This window comes from Mesocricetus auratus, unplaced genomic scaffold (assembly GCF_017639785.1).
Source record: "Mesocricetus auratus isolate SY011 unplaced genomic scaffold, BCM_Maur_2.0 Super-Scaffold_100013, whole genome shotgun sequence".
Taxonomy (NCBI): Eukaryota; Metazoa; Chordata; class Mammalia; order Rodentia; family Cricetidae; genus Mesocricetus; species Mesocricetus auratus.
Genome location: NW_024429196.1, coordinates 68,065,959 through 68,083,501, shown reverse-complemented (window position 1 = coordinate 68,083,501; position 17,543 = coordinate 68,065,959). Strand labels below are relative to the sequence as shown.

Here is a 17,543-nt window from a genome sequence, read left to right as displayed (position 1 = left end):
GCCACATCCTATAGTCCGATGGTCCAATTATCACAGTATATATATAATGCTAAATTTTCCCTGGTCCTGCTGATCAGACAGCCGCTCACTACTTCTGTTTATCTCTAAGCCATTACCCAGTTGTACAGTAAATCTGCATTTCCAAGATGGTCTAAAATAGCAACCCATGCCGGCTAAATTTGTTTTGGGACATATCAGGCAACAGCTAGAAATTTTTAAATGACCAACTTGCATTCCACCAAGGCACTGAATGAATTGATTAGGAAAAAGCTAAAAATTGAGCAGTATTTTTTGGAGTAGGCTAAGGTTAGTGCTGCCAGGGAAAAATATGTAACTACCAAGAGAACGGCCATCAATTGCAGCTGATTTTCAAACAGGAACAGTGATACAAAAAAAATGGCATTCAGTGAGGAGAGATGACTTATTTTTCCCCCCTAGATGCCCCCTTTCTAGCCAGGCCAGTGATAAAAGTGAAGCATCAGCCACATACTCAGACTCATTGCAGTAAAATCGTGATAGGGGATGGTGGCGCGTTCCACCCGCCGGGGGTTCCTTCTCAGTTGGGGCCACCTTTGATTGGGAGGCCAGTGTGGCAGGCGCACCATGCAAAGGGCTGGCATTCAGTGGGCCGATAGTTGTGATTGATTGGTTTATGACAGAGTGTGTGTGGCTGCCTGTGTGAAGAGGGCTCTCCGGAGAGACAAGCCCAGCTATTGTTTGGCTGCTCTCATGTTAGCGGGTGCCCTGCGGTAACCCTCGTGCTCTGAAATACTCATATTGGTTATTTCAAAGTTGGGTGCAGAATTGTGCTTTCCCGTGTCTGTCACTAATGACTTGCAGCTGTTGCTAATCTGTGCCTCTGATTTCCTTTGATTACTATGTGTATTGATGCCTGTGGTAAATAGGCATCTGCCAGGTGCCAGCACAATCAGGGGAAAAATATAAAAAGTTCCCTGTTTCAAATTCAATGTGACATTGTGCAAGTTGAGAGGCAGCCATTTAACTATTCAGAGGAAACAGCTTCCTGGGGCACCTCCGGCCTCCTGGCCAGGGACATTCCTCCCATTCTCCCCCTCCACCCTCCTCTCCCAATGATGTTTTCTTCAGGATTTTTTTTCCATCAGTCATGAGAAGAGGGTTTCCATACCATGTGACATCAGCAGAAAGAAACATCTAGCTGGGCAATTGTGACCACCCTAAAGAGAAACTTTCTTACCTTTCTCGGTAGATTCAGGCCCTGGGAACTTCACCTGTTCCGAGGTTGCAAATGTCTTCCCCACTAGTACACTAGCCATGTTTTCTCTGGGGAACACAATTTACTCACCGTATTAGCTATATATGTCACATAGTTGTGACAAAAATACCTGGCAAAGGCAACTTAAGGAAGGGAGGGTTTGTTTGGTCTCACAGTTCCAGGTAGACACAGTCCATCACGGCATGGCGGTATGGTGGCAGGGGAGTGAGGCTATGGCATCGTGTCCACAGTCATGATGAAGACAGAGATGGATGCTGGTGCTTAGCTCAGGTTCCCTTTTTGACTCAGTCTGGGTCCCCAGCCCATGGACTGACTGACATTGCCTACAATGCCGGTAGATCTTCCCACCGCACTTATCCTAATCAAGATAATCCCTTCCAGATCTGAACAGAACTTCCTTCCACTTCTAAATCCCATCACGTTGACAATCGAGGTTAACCATCACACTCAGGAGGCACCCTGAGCTTCATCACCTGCAGAAAGATCAGGAGGGAAATCTGCAAGGAAACAAAGCAAGATGGAGATGTTCCAGCAAAGATGCAGAGAGAAACAGCCAAACCCTGGCACCTGCAGGTGGCATGGAAAGATGCCAGTTCCGGAGGTGTGTCTAGGAAAGCCACAGGGAGCAGAGTCTAACATTTCCTACTCTTAACAAAGAAACTGGAGTTCCAAGTGGGCAAAGAGCTTCTGGTGTCTCCAGATGACTTCCATATGATCTCCTCTACCTTCCTCCCCGCCACATCAGGAGTGAGGTCCTGGACAGCAGCAGGCAACGGCTCTCCTCCTTCAACGGAGAGTTAATCTATTGCATAGATATCGGATTCTTCTACTGTACCTCATGGAGACAACACTGACTCTAAACTTCAACAGGCTCACTTTTGTTTCTTGTAAAAAAAAAAAAAGGATCTTTGAATAGATGTCCACTTATTATCTTATCACTACGCATAAGCAGATCGGCTTTAATTGTTGGGGTGAAAGAGTAAGCACCCCAAAGCATAGACTACCAGCTAGTAAGCTAAGAATCGAGAAAATTGGTGCAGTGCCTGTGGTCTCTGTTACGTGCACATTGAACAGACATTTGACTCTTACAGGACTCTGAAAAAAAAATAAGAATCTGCTTGATTTTTTTTAAAGCCCATCAAGAGCAATATAAAACCTCACACCACTTGCAAGAGATCAGAGTCACAACTAGAGAGTCCAGAAATATGGTCACTTTGTATCAAATCATAAGAAAGTGTCCACTCTACATATTTAGTACCTACAACTTAAGAAAAAAAATCACCCAGCAAGATATCCCACCCCAACACTAGACGAGTTCGGTTAAAGCATAAATTTAAAAGACTTCCGTGTCAGAAGAGAGGATAATAAGATGGGAACAAGCATTCCTCAGCCCCTTCATCAAGAGATGCCTCCATCCTGATAGTCATCTGGGTCTTGGATGTAGATGGAAAAACTTTGAATCAGGCAAAGCATGGAATTAAGACTGGAACAATAGCGGTATTCTCAGAAGGAGAGAACACAAACTAAGTGTTCCTTATCTGGGATGTTCAAGATTAGGAGTGCTGTGTATTTCAGACTTTTTTTGCAGATTTTGGAATATTTACATATACATGATATCATAGCTCCATTTGTGAAAGAAAAATTCATTTCTGTTTCATCAACACTCCATGCATCTACCTGAAGATGGCTTCATCCAATATGTCTAGTGTACCTGACATTTGACAGTGACCTGTCCCCTGAGGTCAAGTGTGAGATTTTCTACTTAACACTATCAAGGTTAGTGTTCAAAAAGTTTTGAATTCTGGAGCACTTCAAATTTTAGATTTTCAGATTAAAATTACTTGTTTCTGGTTACTCAGACAGCAAATGGGTCAAAACTATTTCACAACATTACATTTTCCTTAAATATGACAGTAAAACAAATTCCTCAGGACTCAACTGAAAACAAGGAACATTTAGGACAATTATGTTGACTTGTTGAGATGTAGATAATCCTGCCAATAGAACTGATTGAAGATAGACAAAGACAAAGAGACTTGACTCTACCTATATTCCCAAACTTCACAGAGTATACAAAGACACTACCCTACATAAAACAGGTAGATTGATACAGAAAACACATAGGAAAAAGAGTACAGACTCAACCTATCAAACCATCTCCTCCCACATCCACAAAGGAATGCAAGAACACCACCAGGGACAGTGTATGTGATGCACTCCCTTAAACCCATCACTCAAGCGGCAGAGAGAGAGGTAAATGGATCTCTGAGAGCTTGAAATCAGCCTGCTCTATATATTGGGCTCCCAGCCAGCCAGGGTTATGTAGTAAGACCTAGTCTAAATTTAAAAAAAAAATCAAAAAGCAGAGAAACCTCACACTCCCATGTGATGTAGCTTTTCATAATAGCTAGTAATCTAGCATCTAGCTTTAAATTGCTATTAACACATCTGAACACAATGTCTTCCAGATGAACTCACAGAGGGAAATGTCATCCTGGAACTCTGTGTCAAAGGTCTCTATCAAGTGTACTTCCCAGGGTGGAGTTACTGTATATATTATCTATAAAATGAAATACTTAAAAGTCAAGAACTTTGAAAATTGGCAAGTATTGTATACCACCTTTAAAGATTACTAAAGCATAATGTATATGAATCTAGGGAGTCCTACAGCTCAATAAGACTCAACATATTTTAATATAGAATTTTCTAATTATATTTGATATAAAATCCTGTGCTAATACTCAAAGTAGAGACTCAGAGAGATCACTTTACTATGTTTGTTCATTTTTCTATGGAAAATAGAATATTTATCTGAAAATTGTCAAATTTAGGATGACTTCAATGACCGATTATCATTTATTTAATTGGGTCCATAAACTAGTCATGATATTTAACTAATAAACCTTGGTAATAACTGGGATGAGACAAGAGTACAATTCTGTTCAAATCCCATCTGATGGGATAATTTGGGATCTTTATATCTTAATTGCCGATTTTATGTTTTGTGAAATATTTCATTTGTATTAATGAAAGTGAGCACTGTTGTGATTTTTATCCAAAGAATGCTAGCTCAGGAAATTTCCACAAGTGCTTCATAATGACATTCATATTCTCTGCTCTCAACACTCAAATCACTGCAAGTAGACTCAGTGGCTTTAGAGCTAACTCTCCCCGTGGGCTGGAGACATGCTTCAGTGAATAACAGCACACTCTCTTCTTTCCAACCACCAGCACTCACATGGGGGCAGGCAGTTCACACCCACCTATAACTCCAGCTCCAGGGAATATGGAGCCCTCTTCTGGCATCCTCCAGCACCTGTACTTACATGAACACAACCCAAATGATCTTTAAAATCAAATTTTTGAAAGATGGTTTTCCTCCTGAAACGCAAGTCATGGAGTCTGGGGTCTCTGCTTCTTACAGTTAAAGTCAACAAAAGAGAGGAAACGTGGGTGCGTTGCTGAGGGAGGGCATCGTTCTGTCCACACTGTATGAGCAGAGAGCTTGTTCCCCTCACGGCGGGGAACTGAAGGGTTCTTCTTCTGAGTCCCGATCAATGCGCTGACCACCAGTAAGCATTTTTGAGGAAGGGACAGAAAGAGTAAGGCATGACTGGGGAAGCATGAAATGAATTGGGAAGCGAAAAAGACAAATTTAGATTGCTCACAGGACTGCAAAGCCGTGTTAGAAAGATAATGAGGGTTCACTGGAGACTCTTGAGAGAAGTGCCCCGAAGGAGCTTCTCCCCAGGCTTAAGGAACACGAACTGAGTGCTGTTGCCCTTGGAGTGTGCTCCCCCACCCAGCAGCCGCAGAAGCAGCAGCAGCAGCTGCGCCTGGGACACCTCAGAAATGAGCCTGCTCAACCCTCACCCCACACTTGAGGAACTAGAACCTGTGAAAAGGGAGGGGCTTTGGAAATACCTGCTTTACCACGCCCTCCTGGGATTGCTGCTCTGACACCCATGGTCTGATCGTTTTAATCACCCTGGCGACTGATAACAAAAAGTTCATCCAGGTAAAATAATCACATGAAAGTAAAGGACCAAACAACCTGGGGAGCGAAGCAGCTGATTTTATCAAAAGATCAGTGATCTGGGGATGGGGATGTTGCCTTCTTCTCAAATTCCATCTCCACATTTTCCTGACAGGTGACTAATTCTCCCTGTACCTTGCTTTGCCCGTCCAGTTTGTAAGGGAGCTAATGGGATCACAGCTGAACAACTGGTCAGGACTAACTAGATACGGGGATGAGCAACAGCAGAGAATTTTTTTTAAACTCAGGCTTTAAGCCTCAGAGCTGAGCAATTTAAAGACAACTTTAGCAAAGAAACAAATAAGCAACAAGTGGTGTGGTTGAAAGACACGGTGGGTCGGCCTACTAGCATTTACTTACATATATACACCTCAGGCAAGACATAGTTTACTTACATACATCTCAGATCATAGATAATACTTACTTACATACACCTGAGACTACAGAAAACAAGAATTTGTAAAAACCTCTAAATTTTATCTTTTAGTGTAAAAGTATACAAAAAGTACAAATATATAGTAAGGTAAAAAAAAATACTAAGAAAAGAAGTGAGGAGAGGAGAAAAGGAAGCAGGAACAGGGGAGGGAAAATAATGAGGTCCAAAGAAAACACTGAATTTTACAATTCCAATAACCCCAGCACCTGAGACTTGGAATATAATGTTCTGGGTTCCAACCTTGCTACATGATACCAAGCCTGGCTGCTCTCCATGGCCCCTTCATGCCTTCAAAAGCACCTGGGACACTCTTCCAGCTCGAGTTGCAGCCTTGCCCCTGTGGGCACAGCGTAAGGCCTGAGTGCTGACCTTAAGGAAACACTTCCCAAAAGATTTACCTCAAGGATGCTCATCTCCTATCCACCACAGTGGATTCTTTAGCCCCAGCTGGACAGAAACTATAAGGTCTTTTTTTTTTCTTTTTGGTTTTTCAAGACAGGGTTTCTCTGTGGCTTTGGAGGCTGTCCTGGAACTAGTGCTTGTAGACCAGGCTGGTCTCGAACTCACAGAGATCCATCTGCCTCTGCCTCCCGAGTGCTGGGATTAAAGGCATGGGCTGCCACTGCCCGGCCAAAGCTACAAGTTCTTAACTCAAACATGTCACATGAACATCCATGGCAGGGTCCTTGAGAGACTCTCAAATGTCCCTCTGGAATTTCACAAGTCAGACTTTGTTATCTGCATTGCTGTCAACATTGTCAAGGCTCCCCTGGAACAGCTCCTTAAGTTCCAAGCACTCAACGGCCTCTCCGGCCCAAAGTTCCCAACTCTTTCTACAACGCTCCCAACCAACAGGATCAAGTTCATCGCAGCAATATCCCTGGATCCTGAAACCAATGTCTGTCCTAGTTTGCCTTTCTACTGCAGTGATGAACGCCATGACCAAAAGCAACCTGGGCGGAAAGGGAGTGGCTTACAGTCCCGCATCACATCACAGTCCACCATGGAGAGAAGTCAGACAGGAACTTGAGGCAGGAACCAAAGTGGAGACTGTGGAGGGATGGCTTATTCTCCCTGGCTTATTCAGCTTGCTTACTTACACAACCCAGAACCACCTGCCTGGGGTGGTTCTACCCTCAGGGCTGGGTCCTCCCACATCAATCATTAATCAAGAGAATGCCCCACAGGCTTGCCTATAAACCAATCTAATTGAAGACATTTTCTCAATTGAAACTCCCTCTTCCCAGATGACCTTAACTTGGTTCAAACTGACAAACACCAGGCAGCATAGAAAGTCTCCTCCAAGGTCCTGAGCTACTTGTTTCTACCAGGAATATACCAGATCACCTTCCCCTCTTTACATATCTCATAAACATTAAGATAAAAGAATAATGGAAAAAGGGTATTGTTAATCTTATGCTTGAAACAAGCCCACACTGTTTTAAAGTATTAAACAAACCCTTAAACAATGTAACAAAAAAAAAAATCAAGTACAAAGGACAGGATGTAAAGTCTCCCTGTTCACATATAACACTGATACATCCCAAGTTATTACTTAGGAACTATTCTATGCCCAAAGAATATGCCCATGGACCCTGTGTAGTCGTGAAGAAAAATGGGACCACTCAACACGCATGGTATGTGTCATGGTCTGTAGATGAGAGTTTCTGTTCCACCTGGCCACCCTTCAGCCCCAAATAAACACACAGAGGCTTATATTAATTATAAACTGTTTGGCTGGTGGCTCAGGCTTCTTACTGGATAGCTCTCTCTTAATTATTAACCGATAACTATTAATCTATGTATTTCCACACGGCCTTAACTTACCAGAGACTGCTGGGTGCATCCTGTCTTCCCAGTAGCTACATGGCATTTCCCAGCAGCTTCTCTCTACCTTCCTCTCCCCAAAATTCTCCTCATCAGGTAGCCCCGCCTACACTTCCTGCCTGGCTACTGGAGAAACCAGTGTTTTATTCATCAACCAATAAGAGAAACATATATACAGAAGGACATCCCCCATCAATGGCCACATATGGCCAGTAACCTGTGTGCATTACATGTTACTCAGTGACATAGTTCTTTACTGTTGTTGGTAGTTTGGGTAGAGCTGGGTTTTGTTTTGTTTTGTTTGTGTTTTGTTTTGTTTTAAGATGGAGTTTCAGTATATAGACAAAACCAGCTGGAGCTGACTCGTAGCCCAAACTGGCCTCCATCTTGTAGCCATCCTCCTACACTATAAAATACTGTAAGAACCAGTGCTGCGGGAGCCATGGGTGCGTGCCTGCTGCTTCACACTGTTGCAGGGAACTGGCTTTTTCTTACTAAAGAAAGAATTTTCTAGTAACTAGACACAGTAAGGGGAAAGCTACTAGTAAAGCTAGACTCCCAACTGGAAATATCCAGAAAGAGCGATACGAATATCAGTTGAGCTCATGCAGGATGGCTTCTTTATTTTGATGGTGAATATACAAAGGCAAACATCTATGACTTTCAGCTGAGTATCAAGCATGAGCAGTTTGTAATAATAATGTACCACTGCCCTCTAGTGTGTAACCTAAGAAGATAACATCACTGAGACGAAAAAGAAAAGACAAGCAGCTACTAGGTTGTATAGCTGTGTTTTGTTTTCTGAGTCAGGGGTTCGTGTAGCCTAGGCTGGCCCTGAACCCCTGGTCTTTCTGTCTCTACCACCTGCCTCCTCACCTAGACAGGGTTCTGTGATTTCAGCCCTGTGTCACCATGCTCAACCAAAATTATTTTTATCTGCAAGTTCTGTTGCTAACCATTCTCTTCCCAGGTGAAGGAAAGGGGCAAAAAGAGGATAAAGTAGCCCAAACTCTAAGGACTCCAGAGCTTCAGGCTCGGGCACCAGCTGGCACCAGACCTCAGGCCACAAGCATGTTAGACCACACATCGCCTTCCTAACGCTGCGTTCTCATTCTCGGTTCCTTTTCATCCTCCCGGAGCCCCCTTTGTTGCCTGGATCCATGTAACTCCCTGCTCAAGTCCCTTTATCACTATGAGCCCAGGGTATCCTCAATCACAAGTTCAAATCCTTACAACAGTTTAGCTGAAAAGAACAATGGTTAATGAGGCCTCATTGACAACAATAGTGTGTTATCAGCAAGCTAATGACCACTTAGGCCGTGGCAGCGATGCCAGCCTACAATTAGGTCTACAGTGATGTACAAACAAAAAGGGACTCTGCGATAATTAAACATGATCCTTTACTCCAATTGTTCATTGGGGGAAAAAAATAAAACAAATCTTAAATCCCACCAGAGAAAGCCTAAAATTCATACTTGGGAATGCCAGACCATGACCTGCTAGCTGACACATCTAAACATTTCTGAACAAGCATGTAAGCATATTCCTTCAAAACCAGTCTGCATTGAAGGGAGATTTTTTTCATGGCACATAGTATGGTAAATGGGCATTTTACTCCACTTTACTTATTGCTAGGTTCCAAATGAAGGACCCACAAACTGTAGGATGCTCCACTCAGGACTCCGGACAGATTAGGCACAGACCACAACAAACACCAGTTTCCAAACACAAAACAAATGCAAAGAGATCCTCTACTAAGCAAGGCAAAAAGACAAGGTGCCTGAATCTGAATCAGGCAGGAACAGCAACAAATAGCTTTGTAAATGTTAGTTTGAAGTTTGAAGAGGGGAGAAAGGGGGTTGTGTGTTAGAATGACCAGTTGGTGAGCTCCAACTGGATACGTTACTTAAGTTAGTCAAAATAATGAATTCTGATTGTTAGACCGTGATGCGTTGATAGTTGGACATTGGTGGTAAGTCTCAGAAATGAGTCGGCGATCAAATAAGAAAATAGACCTTGGTGGCTAGCTTTAGGAATATACTTTAACAGTTTAGCAAAGGGGAGAAGGGTAAAAAGCAAAACTTTCCAGTACCATGATTGCCACGTTTGGGCCTGTGTCTGCCAAGATCGGATCTGCTGGAGCCCTTCAGCAAAAGCTTTTCCTCTAAACATGCATTATCTACATCAACATTAAAAGTGAATTAAATCTTGACAAAAATCTGTTTAGATATTGAAAAATACTTGAGTAATAAATATTGGAATATGGAGAAACATGAAGTTTTGTTTGTTTCAGTTTTTTGAGACAGGGTTTCTCTGTAACTTTGGAGGCTGTCATGGAACTCACTCTGTAGACCAGACTGTCCTTGAACTCACAGAGATCCGCCTGCCTCTGCCTGTGCTGGGATTAAAGGCGTGTGCCACCACCGCCTGGCATGAAGCATGAAGTTTTATAACTAGATGACAGTAGTGTGCTCTACTGAAAATCAGTATGGTGATACAGAGAGTAAGGCTCGCTAGGGATGAGGTAGAATGCTTGCTGGGAGCAAGTGCCTCAAAGGTATTAGTTTAGCAAAGTTACCAGACAAACCCTGGTCCATGTGGGTTCAGAACCCATAACCTAGGCTAATTTTTTTTAGACCCAGGGACTGGTTCATGGTAAGCAAGCATTCTACCTCATCCCTAGCGAGCCTGTACCTAATGTCTTTAAGAAAGAGGTATCAGTTTGCTCATGGCTGGGACAAAGGGCCACATAAAGGCAATTCGAGGAAGGGGCAGGTGTCCATCATAGCAGGAAATCATGGCAGCAGGAGCCTTGGGTCACACAGAGCCTACATTCAGAAAGCAGAGAGTGGTGAATACTGGGTGTCAGCTTCCACCTTAACTAACCCTGTCTAGAAAATCCTTCAGAGATGTGCCCAGGATGTGTCCCTGAGGTGTCCTCCATCCTGTCCATCTAACAACTAACATATTAACCAACACAGAGGCAAACAGTTTCAGGACTCATTTACTCAATGAGCCCGGCCGACGGGGGTGGGGGATACTGTCCTAATCTGTACTTCTTCACACTTGCAGCTTTGCTGGTTCCTTCTCCTCAGAGTGCCAGGGCATGTCCACATCCAGAGTGCTGCCCTACTGAGAAAGGCATACCTAGTGAGACAGAATCCAGTCAAGAATGTGAGGTGATAACTATCTATCCACCCCGACTTCCATCTTCCCTTGCTCGAGAAAAGACAAACCCCTTTACTGCCGTGTGTTGTAAACATTTACTTATTGTTGGGGGCTGTGTGCCACAGTCCACATATGTGAAGGTCAGAGGACAACTTGCAGGAGGCAGGACTGGGAATCAATCCCCCATGGCATGATAGTTGGAGACGACACTCTGCTGTGGAAATAGCACACAAACGGATGCAGGAGACTAACCCTCAACACCCTGAGGTACAAAGAGGGCAAACACTGGGGCTGTGGAGATAGCTCAGCTAGGAAAATGCTCAACATGAGGACCAGAGTTCAGATCCTCGGGAGTCTTATAAATGCCAACTACTCCAGTACAAACCTGTAATGCCCAAACTGGGAGGGGAGACGGGAGAATCCCTGAGGTTCACCCACGTGGTGAGAGCATCAGGGACAGCGAGAGGCCTTGTTTCAAAAGAGGAAGGTAGATAGGAATCAAGGAAGAAACCCAGCACTGGCCTTTCACCTCCGTATGCATACACATACAGGCACATATGTGCACACACACACACACACCCATACCCACACAAGAAGAGCTATCTATCCACAACTATATACTGCATTCGTATGATCCTGAAACTTTAGGAAGGATATAAAAATACACTGCACGAACCAAAGAAAGAAAGCAGGATGTTTCTAGTGTGTAGTAAGTTGAAATAACCCATCTATCGAGGTCTGCTCAGTACTCAAAATTGCAGTTCACCCCAACACACCCTAGCCTTTCAGACTTGAGGATCCCTGCACTTCGTTGAATAAACCTTTTTACAGCCACAGGTAGGAGGTGAGCAGGTGATTAGTGAGGTCTGTATACTCAGCCCCGGCTTGTTCCACTGGGGTCAATTACACAGCTGGTTACAAGTACGTGTTTGCACCTGTTCAAGCTTTCAAATGTGCTGATCCCATATTAATTAAACTACTCCTTAAAAGCAGGTTAAAAATGAATTAGACCCTGCCATCCTGTGCGGGTCCCAGCCTTCCCTTGGTGGCTCTTCATCTATAAGAGATCATGTATAGAGGGAACGAAACAGTGTTTCTTGGTGATTAGGGAAGGGGGAATCGTGCCCCATCAATTATCACTGCCACCACTTAGTGAAACAGTTCTTAGTACATAGCACATGTTAGTGATTAATTAATAAGGCTTGATTATTGATTAGCTAAGCTACCTATTTAAGAGGTAAAACACACATCCACAACCTAGCTCAAGGCCCACTGAGTGCAACAGAACTATCAACGCTGTAAAACGAAAGGCAGTCTAAGTGACAGCCTACATCTCTTTCAATGAGTTAAGGGACAGCCGTCTATGGCTAACCATACCAATTCTCCAAATGTAACACATCCAAATGACTTGAGTTGTCAGGGAGGTCTGCTGTTTCATCCTCAAAATCTTTGAAAAGGGGAGAAAACTGGCACTATGGCAAATAAATGTGGGAGTTAGTCTGGGTAGGATGGGTGGAAAATTTGGTACCACATACATGTAGGATTCACAGAGCTCGTAAAGTGTTACGAGAAGCTTTTTCCTTGAGAGGGAGCCGTCCCGCCAGCCTGGTTCCAGAGCCGCTTTCCCGCCAGCCTGGTTCTAGAGCCGTATCAGTCCCAAATAAACACACAGGAGGCTATATTAATTATGAAGCTGTTGGCCTTGCTTGTTTCTTACTGGCTAGCTCTGGCTTAAGTAATTACCCCATAATTGTTAATCTAAGTATGTCTCTTACCGGAGAAGTTTCCGGGCTTCCTACCCCAATGGCGTTACATCTCGAACTCTCTTGTATTTCTCCTTCCCAGAATCCTCCTGGACTCCTAGTCCCTCCCACCTAGATTCCTATTGGCTCAACTGTACTTTATTGACAAATAACAGGCAAATAACAGGACTTCCCCAAAAGTAAAGAACACGTGACATGAGTATATAATTTACATGCTTAAATACCACTGTTGCTTTTCTTCAGTATCATCAGCATTGGTCATCGCTTCCCTAACCCTCAAGTGCAATAGCTCCACAGGCTTCGAGGCACTCGCCTCCACACCTCGTCACAGAAACAGAGTCTGATCAATTGGGATCAATTGACCTGGAACCACTTCCATTACCAAGTCTATAGCCATGTGAACAACCCAGCCAAGTAACACAGCCCACACCAACAATTTAGACTGGAACAACAAAAAATGCCACAAAACACAAATCTGTAGTGATATATTGATTTAATAAAGCTTGCCTGGGCATCAGAATGCAAAGCCAACCACACCAGTTAGCTGTAGAAGCTGGGCAGTGGTGGCGCACACCTTTAACCCCAGTACTCAGGAGATAGAGGCAGATGGATCTCTGTGAGTTCAAGGCCCCCCAGGACTACATGAGAGTGAATCAGTCTAAAAGAGAAATAGAACTCACACCTTTGATGCCAGCACTATAGAAGTATGTAAGGAAGAAAAAAGGGGTCTCATGTGAGATTCAGTTTCCAGTCACAGGGAAGACAGGATCTCCATTTCAGCCTTGGTAGAGCTAAGAGCTACTGGCTGGCTGCTTTGCTTCTCTGATCTGCCCCTTAAAACCTAATAATATCTGTCTCTGGGTTTTTATTATTCATGTTACGTAAAGGTTTAAATTAATTAATAACAACACTAAGAGAGTACGGTGGCTAGTTTTAACTATCAGTTTGACATTATCTAGAATCACTCAGGAAGAGTGTCTCAGTAAGGTATTGCTAGATCAGGTTGGTCTGTGGGAAATTGTCCTGATTACTAATGCTAACTGATGTGGGGAAAAGACAGACCATTATGGGTGGTACCATTCCCTAGGCAGAGGGTCTAGAACTGCATTAAGAGTGGAGAAACTGAGCTAAGCAAACAGGCAAGTGAAAATGCTTTTGAATGTAGCTGCTTCAAGATCCTGCCACTGTTACTTCCCCACAATGATAAATTATAATCTGGAATAATGAGCTAAAACAAAGCCTTTCTTCCCTAAGGTGCTTTTTGTCAGGATGTCTTATCACAGTAACAGAAATAAAACTAGGATGGTAACTAATACACCCATTGAGTAAAGAAGTTTGCTTATTATGTACAGTGGTGCACAGCTACCCATGGCAGTAAACGAAGGCCAATCAGCAAGAAAGTGTGGGTCAGAGTGACCAACAGGAAGTTTCTCATTGGGTGTCAGCAATCCTCAAGGGCAGAGAACAGGGAACCAAGCCAATGGAAACCACTTGAAGAGTCAACGGGAGAAAACATCCAGACACAATAGAACAAAGTTCTGTCTTGGCTGCAGCATGGGTAGAACTGAATGATATTAGGTTAGATGAAGTAACCATAGCTCAGAAAGACAAACAGCCAGGGTCTCCATCGTGTGCAGATGCAGAAACTCGATTTCAAGAAAGCAGAGGGCAAAATAGTGATTGCTGAAGCCTGGGAAGGTGCAGAGAGGAAGCAGGGAAGAGGATGGTTAATGAGAGCAGGGGTGAAGCAGGGTGTGAGGATCAGGCCTTCCTTGTAGCACGGGGGAATGACACTGATTGGCAAGCGATAGAATGTTTAAAAATCACTAATATTAAGAATGTTCCTGCCAGGCAGTGGTGGCTCATGTTTTTAATCCCAGCAATCGGGAGGCAGAGGCAGGTAGATCTCTGTGAGTTCGAGGTCAGCCTAGTCTACAAAGTGAATTCTAGGACAGCTAGGACTATTTCACAGAGAACCCCTGTCTCAAAAAAATAAAATAAAATTTGAAAAGAGGTACACTAATGCCACCAGTGTTTAGGGGACCCTGGGGACTGAACTCTAGGTTTCATGCTTGCATGCTAATGGCTTTAGCCACAGAGCAATCTCCCAGCCCTAGATTGCTTCTTTCAAATGATCATTTATTACTAGAAACCCTGAAATAATTGAGAAATCTGGCACACCTATACCTCACCTAAGAAAGGGAAGACCAAATGGAATTGTGACTAATGTTTTGTTTATCATCCCATACCATGTGTCATTCTTCTATTTGGGAGACATTTGAGCAATGTGGTAGCAAAGGCCCTCAGCTTGGCCACACAGAAATAGTTTTTCTTAAAATATTTTGATGAGAACTTTTCAAGGTGCTAAATGACAGGCAAAGGAACCTTGCAGAGATACTCACAATGTCCTGAAAACTGTCCATTGGACCCAGTATGCTCATAGTCCCGGTGACTACTGGGACCCAGCGGTAGGAAATGGTGGTGAAAGAAATCACTGGGACTGTGTTAAATTCAGTGCCCTCCAGGAAAAATCTCAAAGGTGAGGATGGAAACTGGTCTTGAAGTAGCAATGTGCTAACAACTTCTGAAAGGAAGAGAAAGTTGAAATAAGTTTCTCAGGCTTACAAAACTTTCTCAGATTCCAAGAAAATAGAATTGCATAACAAAAGAGAACAGGTGATCAAAGAGGGTGGATCGCTATTGTCTTGCTCCCCACCAATGGATATCCATGGTGCTTTGCAGAGAGAAAAAGGATGCTTAAAGAAAGGAAAGGTAAAGATATGAGTATGCTCTCAAGATCCTTAGAAAATTTACATCATGGGGCAACAAAGAATTGGCTCTGATAACAAAAATGAAGGCTGGAGAGATGAGAAAGGAGCAATAGAATGCTGTCCCAATGGACAAGGTACTGGAATGCCAAGAATTTATCAGACAGTACCAGGATATTCAGTAGATTCAGCCTGTATGTGTGGATTCAGAGGCCAAGGAGAGAGATACAGAGACCAATAACCAGGGTCTAGCTTAGAGTCAAGTCTGTATGAGACAGATGCAGTAAGAATGGAGAAGTGCAGGATGTAGTGAGGATGGGAAGTGCAGGATGCAGTGAGGACGGGAAGTGCAGGATGCAGTGAGGACAGGAAGTGCAGGATGCAGTGAGGATGGGAAGTTCAGGATGCAGTGAGGATGGGGAAGTGTAGGATGCAGTGAGAATGGGAAGTGCAGGATGCAGTGAGGATGGGAAGTTCAGGATGCAGTGAGGATGGGGAAGTGCAGGATGCAGTGAGGATGGGGAAGTGCAGGATGCAGTGAAGATGGGGAAGTGCAGGATGCAGTGAGGATGAGAAATGCAGGATGCAGTGAGGATGGGGAAACTCAGGATGCAGTGAGGATGGGGAAGTGCAGGATGCAGTGAGGATGAGAAGTGCAGGATGCAGTGAGGACAGGAAGTGGGCTACTTAGGGGGTCAGGAACAGCAGGAGTTGTGCAGATTGCACTTCAAAAGTATCTAAGGATATATGAGCTAAGAAAGCAAAGATGGGCACTAAGTGGGGAGGGGAACCAGAGAGCGATGGAGAGGCACAGGCAAGTACAATGGAGGAGGGGAACCAATGAGGACAAGGCACGATGGCGGGTGTGTGTACCAGTGGTAATGAATCCCATTACTCTGTATACAAACCTAAAAAGTAAATCTTTTTTAAAATGACACTGGAACCCTTGGGAAGCACAGTCAAAACTGGCTGCAGGTTGACCTTGTACAAAAGCCATCCCTGGATACAGTAAGGAGGAAAAAGAGAGAGGAAGTAAGAGAGAGGAAAACTCACTAATAGCAGTCAGCAGCATGGGGAAAATAAATGGTCCCTGATTTCTAGAGGGTTTAGAAAATCGGTGATGCCACCTGCCTGTGCTCATTCTCCAACACTGGGTGGTACCAGCTTGAATACCTTGCTCTCCTCCGTATTCCATTAAGAGTTTCTGAGTTTGTTGCTCAAGAAAAGCCCTCTTTGGGCTTGTAGCATTCCTGAAACCAGGAAATTATTTCTTCCAAAAAAAAAAGATAAAGAGAAGCCAAGAATTCAAGCAGATAGCAAAGAATGTTAGATGCCATCTTGTAGGGAAAATACTGGGTTTTCCTACCCACTTTCTAAAACTTTAAAAAGATATGTTTATCACTGTGAGTTCAAGGTCATCCTGTTCTACAAAGCAAGTTCCAGGACAGTCAGAGCTACACTCAGACAAACCTGTCTCAAAAAACATTGTGTGTGTGTGTGTACGTGTGTGTGCATGCACACGCACGTGTGCTCACACACGCCTGTGCACACACTCACATACGGGTGTCAATCTCCACATACAATAATGTTGGCCCACCTAACATTAAGGTCCTCTCAGCCACAACAACATGGCTGTGGAATTAAAGCCTGCAGCACTGAGTTACTGCATAGAGCAACTCCATGTCTACTGCTAAACTGATATTATTCTGTTTTAGGTTCTGCTTCCTCTTCTTAATTTTCTGCAGTGATTGTGTGATCAAAACAACGCATTGTTCTCCAAACAAATTAGTGGTGAAAGAATGCTTTAAAAGGTCTTGGAAATACAAGCATCTTAAATGTCACATACTTAACAAGAGTTGAGTACAGAGAGGAAATCTGTGCCTCTATACCAAAATGGGTATGTAGAAAGATGTCAGATGATCTTTGCTAGCGGAGGAAAATGGGATGAAGAAGAGACAAAGCATCCTTTTTCCGAAATAAGGGTTTCAGTTCAGTTGGATTTCATCTACAGTCTATACCACAGACCCCTGTCCCAGGGAAAGCCCATGCAACCGTTTTCAGGTTACCCCTCCAAAATCCAATATGCAAGAGCAAGCACAGACCCTGCTGCAGTTTTTGTTATTTCCACACTAACTAGATGTCACTGAGGAGTGAAAAGGACAGTCTGACCTGAATGGCAGTGACAGGAAGACTCTAAAAGCCAGCACACTAGTGCTGACAGCTCCATGAAGCGTGGACACCTCTTAGTTAACCTTTCGGAAAGGTCTTCCTCTTTGGAGACAGTGCCGCC

At 43.7% G+C, this 17,543-nt stretch overlaps 1 long non-coding RNA gene across 1 annotated transcript in view; it reads right to left on the bottom strand.

Moving 5' to 3' along the window:
• LOC110340215 overlaps positions 1–6,789 on the bottom strand; it is a 436,963-nt gene extending 430,174 nt beyond the window's left edge. Inside the window, exon 1 of the long non-coding RNA XR_005880918.1 lies at positions 6,705–6,789. This is a non-coding gene — a long non-coding RNA (uncharacterized LOC110340215). The remainder of the gene's footprint in view (positions 1–6,704) is intronic.
• Positions 6,790–17,543: the final 10,754 nt, after the last annotated feature.